We start from the raw sequence: 6,000 nt of genomic DNA on the forward strand, positions 1-6,000 counted from the left end.
GAAGCCCACGTGCCTAGAGCCCGTGCTCCGCAACAAGAGAGGCCACCGCAATGAGAAGCCCGCGCACCACAACGAAGAGTAGCCCCCGCTCGCTGCAACTAGAGAAAAGCAACGAAGCAGCAACAAAGACCCAACGCAGCCAGAAACAATAAATAAATAAAATAAAATAAAATAATAATAAAATAAATAAATTTAAAAAAAAAAGCTTTAGGGCCCAAGGCTGGACTGCCTTTCACCTACTGGCCCCCCTCCACCCCCTCCACACCTCCTCTCCCCTCACTCTGGTGGGGCAGGAGTGAGAAGGAAAGGGGGGCGAAGCCGAGGCTCACTCCGCTGGTGCCGGCGCAGTTCTCTTGCCCGTCAAGTCCTGGGCCGGGGGGTGTCCGAGCAGAGGCTCTGACGTGGAGATGCCCGCAGGGACCACTCCAGGCCCCACCGCAGCCCCTGGCTGGAGGCTCAACGCACTCGGGCAGCCAGCCCTCCAAAGACTCCCCACCTGGCCCACCCCGCGGTGCCACGAGGAGAATAGTAGAAATGTAGAGCGTGGCCACCCAGGCAGCCTTCAGAACGCTCCAGACGCACGCAGAGCCAGCTCTGCCTGTCTGCACACAGGAGCCCCAGTCACACCAGCCAAGCCTCCCAGGAACGCCCCACTTCTCACGTCCCGGGGCACAATTCTGAAGCTCAGTAAACGCCCGGCTGAGGATCTGACCTCTGCGAGTGGTTCCCTCAGGACTCCCTCTCTTGGCTTGGGTGGGGGGAGCACGCCTCCTCCTCCGCACTCCTCACCTCTGTTCCTAAAACCTTGCCTCCGGCTAAGCCCACTGTCAGAGTCTAGCATCCTCTGTGCTCCTGTGGCCTTGGCTCGGGCACGCCCCGTCTCTGTGCTTTACGAGCACGAATTCACTGAAGCCTCATCACAGTCCCATTTCAGACGAGGAAACAGAAGCACAGAGAGGTTAAGTCACCCACTCAAGGTCACACATTTGCTCAGCAGCGCAGCCTTAACGCAATCGCGGGCAGCACACCTCCTGGCTCTGTGCTCGTAACCACTGTGCTGTCCTGTCTGGCCCTCTGCTGACCGCTCTGCAGTCTCTTGGCGAGTCCCGCACGGCGTGGCCAGCACCCCATCTGAAACGTGCAGGCTTTGTCCATTCTTCTCTGCTTCCGGCCTTCATCCAGACCCCGGGGGCATCGGGGAAAGCCCGCTGGATGTGGGGAGCCCAGCGCTGCCTGACCGGGCGGGGTGAGGGAATAAAGGAGTGGCTATTCTCAGCCTGGACTCGTAGCATTTAAAGACTTATTCACAGGCAAGGCCTCTTGGGAACAGGCCTCTGGGCTCCTCACCGCAGCCCCAGGACCCGGCAGCTCACTGCAGCGCCCATGCTAGGCAGCACGCTTACCCGGCTCTGGGCAGGCGGCGGTGACTCAGCCCTCAGAAATTACAGGCTTCCAAGGATCGGTGGGCGTCTGTCGGAGGAGGTGGCCCAAGAGGGGCATAAATACAGGCTGGGGGAAGGAGAGCGGGGCAGAGCCGGAGCGGGGCAGAGCCGGGGTGGGGCAGCGCCTCTGCTGAGGGCAACCCGGGTCACACCTTCCGGGAGCCACAGACGGGCCCCGGCAAAGGGAGGTGAGGGGAACACAGTAAGGACCGGGGGCAGGGGGGCCCCGGAAGACAGGCCCCAGCAGGAGAGCGGGGGAGGGAGCACAGGACAGGCCTGGGGGCAGTGACTGGGGGCTGGGCCGGGCCTCAGCTCCCCCTCAGTGATGGAGGGGACCCCTCGCCCGGCCAGGTGCCAACCGAGAGACTGGCCCTGTCCGAACGCTGGCATCTGGAACCTTCCAGCGCTCTGAACTGCGACCACCTAGGGCAGGACTGGGAAGCATTCTCACTTTATTGCATTCCTGAGCCTGCGGTGCTCTTCCAGGGCTGGGCTGTGGATCAAGGGTTTGCGAACTGGCACGGAGAGCGGGGCTGGGTCTGATTCATCTGTGTGCCCACTCCCCACACCCTGCCTCTCTCCCAGCACGGAGTTGCACACAGAAAGGGACTGTCTATGTTTCTGGAAGGAAATGGAAAAGAACGGAAAAGGGGTGGCCTCTGGGGTCTCCCTTTCTTCCTGTCTTAATCCCCCCAAAGTCACCTGCCTTCACAGCCTCCCCTCCGGCCCCCACCCCGGCGGGGGTGTTTACACACTGACTCAGTGGCCAAGACTCCAGGCCATAAGGAGCTGGGAAGCTGGCGGGCTCTGAAAGGCAGCAGCTATTCCCTCTGGAACAAAGGCCCGTGACGGAGCTCTGAGTTTCATTAGGCCCACAGAACTTTCTAGAGGTTTGTGCAGCTCCCACCCCCGCCTCCTACTGCCCCAGGCTCAGGCACTGGGGCAGTAGGAAAGGAGCAGAGAAAGGAGATTTGGTCTTAAGAGGTCCCTGGGCTCAGAGGGATCCGTGGGGCTCGCCCCCCAGCTTTTCTGTTTCCCACTCCAAAAGGCTGCACACCCATCCTCACAAACCCTCCACTCGAAAGGGTGACCATCATCTGGGGCAGAGGTGGTTTTGCAGGTGTACCTCTCCCTGCTTCTCTCCATCCCTCAGCTGGGGAGCAGTTGGCTGTTTCCCCCCGGCCAGTGCTTTTCAGCGGAGGGCAGATGAGTAGCGGGTCCTTCAGGACACATCCCGTAGCCTGGGATCCTCGCCCATCGCTCCAGAGTGGTGCCCCTCGGGGGGTGGGACGGTGGGAGAAGCTGGCTAGCCTGCGAGTCCGGCCTGTGTCTCATGGGTCCAGCAGGAGGCAGTTCGTCCACTTTTCACAGAGGAAGGTCTTGCCTGGGACAAGGTCCTGTGTTCACCACTGTCCTTCAAACAGATGCTCCATCACTCAGACAAATAATTAGGGACGTCCAGCCTGGATAGCACGGTGCAGACTAGTCTCTTCCTGCTCCTCGCTGCTAAGCACAGCTATAAACCCTGGGATGATGCAGGAGGCAACCAAAGGGGGTTCTGACGAGTGGAAGGAGAAGGCGAGCTGGTCAGGTACCCCAAGGCTGGGTCAGGACAGTGAACAGCAGGGCACCTATGATCCGCCCCCCCGCAACCCAACAGAAGCAGGTGACCCAGGTGTGCATTTCCCAAGCTCTGACCGCGAAACAGGAGGCAGCCCAAGCAGGCTCACTACTCTGCTGGACTGACCCAGAGTCTCACAAAACACAAGCTCCTCCAGGCAGAACCAGCAAGAGGACCGATTGGGAGTCCCTGACATTAAGTGGCCAGGTGTCAGATGGTGTTATAATTTCTGTTTCAATCATCACATTTGATTTAGAACCCTTGTGGGGAGGAGAGTCTATCGTATGTACCCACATTTCTGCTCTTTCCATTGTTCTTTATACCTTTCTGATGCTTTAAGATTCCTTCTTGGGGCCTCCCTGGTGACACAGTGGTGAAGAATCCGCCTGCCAGTGCAGGGGACACGGGTTCGAGCCCTGGTCCGGGAAGATCCCACATGCCGCAGAGCAACTAAGCCCGTGCGCCACAACTACCAAGCCTGCGCTCTAGAGTCTGTGAGGCACAACTACTGAGCCCGCGTGCCACAACTACTGGAGCCCGTGTGCCACAACTACTGAAGCCTGTGCGCCTAGAGCCCATGCTCCGCAACGAGAGCAGCCACCGCAATGAGAAGCCCGCGCACCGCAATGAAGAGTAGCCCCCGCTCGCCGCAACTAGAGAAAGCCCGCGTGCAGAAACGAAGACCCAGCGCAGCCAAAAATAAATAAATAAAATAAATAAATTTATTTTAAAAAAAGGTTCCTTCTTTTATTATTTCCTTTCTGTTTTAAGAACTTCCTTTAGCCATTCTTTAGATCTGTCAGCTAGCAAAAATTCTTTTAGTTTTCCTTTATCAGAGGAGGCCATTCATTCCTGAAGGATAGTTTCACCAGATTTAAAATTCCCAGTTGACAGTTCTTTTATTTCAGTACTTTTGTGGCCATGATTCCAATGACAGTCTCACTTTCAGAGCCTTGGCAGTGCTGTTTGGGTCGGTCCGGTTTATCCGGTGCTTCTGGTGCTCCCACTGGTTTCTGCTGGTTCTGCTCAGGTGGAAGGAGGGCCTCCCCACTCACTGGGACAGACAGCGCTTCCCAGGCCGGTGCTTCTTGTGGTGGGGTTTCCCTTTGCCATCAGTGTCTCCCTCTCTCCCTATGGCGGCATTTTTTTCCCCAAGTGCCCAGAAAACACTCATCAAGATAGACCATATCCTGGACCATAAAATAAACCTCAACACATTTTTTTTTAATTAATTAATTTATTTATTTATGGCTGTGTTGGGTCTTCGTTTCTGTGCGAGGGCTTTCTCTAGTTGCGGCGAGCGGGGGCCACTCTTCATTGCGGTGCGCGGGCCTCTCATTATCGTAGCCTCTCTTGTTGCAGAGCACAGGCTCCAGACGCGCAGGCTCAGTAGTTGTGTCTCACGGGCCTAGTTGCTCCACGGCATGTGGGATCTTCCCAGACCAGGGCTCGAACCTGTGTCCCCTGCATTGGCAGGCAGATTCTCAACCACTGCGCCACCAGGGAAGCCCTCAACAAATTTTTAAAAATTAAAATCATACACAGTATGTTCTCTGACCCTAATAGTATCAAACTAGAAATCAGTAACAGAAAGACAATGGGAAAAACTCTAAACACTTGGAAATTAAACAACACACTTCTATGTAATCTATGGGTCAAAGAGGAAATCTACAAGGAAATTTAAAATACATAAAACTGAGCAAAAATAAAGATGCCACATACCAAAACATGTGGGATGTAGCTAAAGCAGTGCTGAATGGGAAATTTATAACCCTGGATGCTTACATGAAAATGAAGGAAGTCTCAAATCAAGTGTTTATGGAGATGAGTCCTGTGCTTGGTGCTGGGGTGACAGTGGGGCTTACCAGTACCCAAGGGGCAATTCCCTGGCGGTCCAGTAGTTAGGACTCCACACTTTCACTGCCCAGGGCATGGGTTCAATCCCTGGTCAGGGAACTAAGATCCCACAAGCCATGCAGCACAGCCAAAAAAAAAGAAAGAAAAGATACCCAAGGGGCTTACAACTCAAATGAAAGCGAGGCAAGGAAATAAAGATTTCACATGCAGTGTGGTCAAAGGCTTCCATCGAGGGTGGTGCAGAGGTCCAAGAGAGCAAAGACAGTGCCAGATCCAGGCTGGGGGAACCAAGGAAGGCTTCTCAGAGGAGGTGATCCTGAGCTGAGTCTGGCAGATGAGGTAGACCCCTAAAATGGGGAGAGGGAGCTCTGGGATCAGGGAGCTGGACACTCAGGAGTGCCTGGCAAAGGGGAACATGGCCTACTGAGGCCCAGTCAGCTTGGCCAGGGCAGGCAGACAGTGGCAGGCAGGGCCAGGCCCAGAGCAAAAGGGCCTTCCAAGACCGGTGAGGAGTTTGGGCTTGATCCCAAGGGAACCGTGGTTTGCAGATATTTTCTCCCCTCCCACAGGTTGCTCTGTCACGCTGTTGGTTATCTCCTTTGCTGTGGACACCTGGATTTAAAGGATGCATGTGATTAGCCCAACCTGATAATCTCCCTACCTTAAGGTGAACTGTCTTGGGACCTTAATGACACCTGCAGAATCCCCTCACTGCAGCGTCTAGACTGGCATTTGACCAAATCACCAGGAGAAGGTGTGAGCACACGGGGGGCTGGGAAACCTGGGGCATCTTGGAAGTCTGCCCTCAGCTGTCACTGAGTGGAGGAGGCGGCTGTCACTCAGCCGAGGGTGTCGGCTAAGATGTCACAGATACTGAAGCTGCTTATCAAGATGGCAGGATCTGGGTGAAAGGAACACAGTGAACCAGGGCCCAAAGCCCTAGGGTGTGGCAGTGGGGGCTGAGTCAGGTGGGAGCCCTGGCCTCAGTGGGGCAGGGGGAGGGGGAAGACCAGGCCTGGAAGCAGCGTGGGAGCCAGAGATGTTGCCTGTTAGAAAGGGGGTGTGGGGCTTCCCTGGTGG

Source organism: Balaenoptera acutorostrata, chromosome 20, assembly GCF_949987535.1.
Source record: "Balaenoptera acutorostrata chromosome 20, mBalAcu1.1, whole genome shotgun sequence".
Taxonomy (NCBI): Eukaryota; Metazoa; Chordata; class Mammalia; order Artiodactyla; family Balaenopteridae; genus Balaenoptera; species Balaenoptera acutorostrata.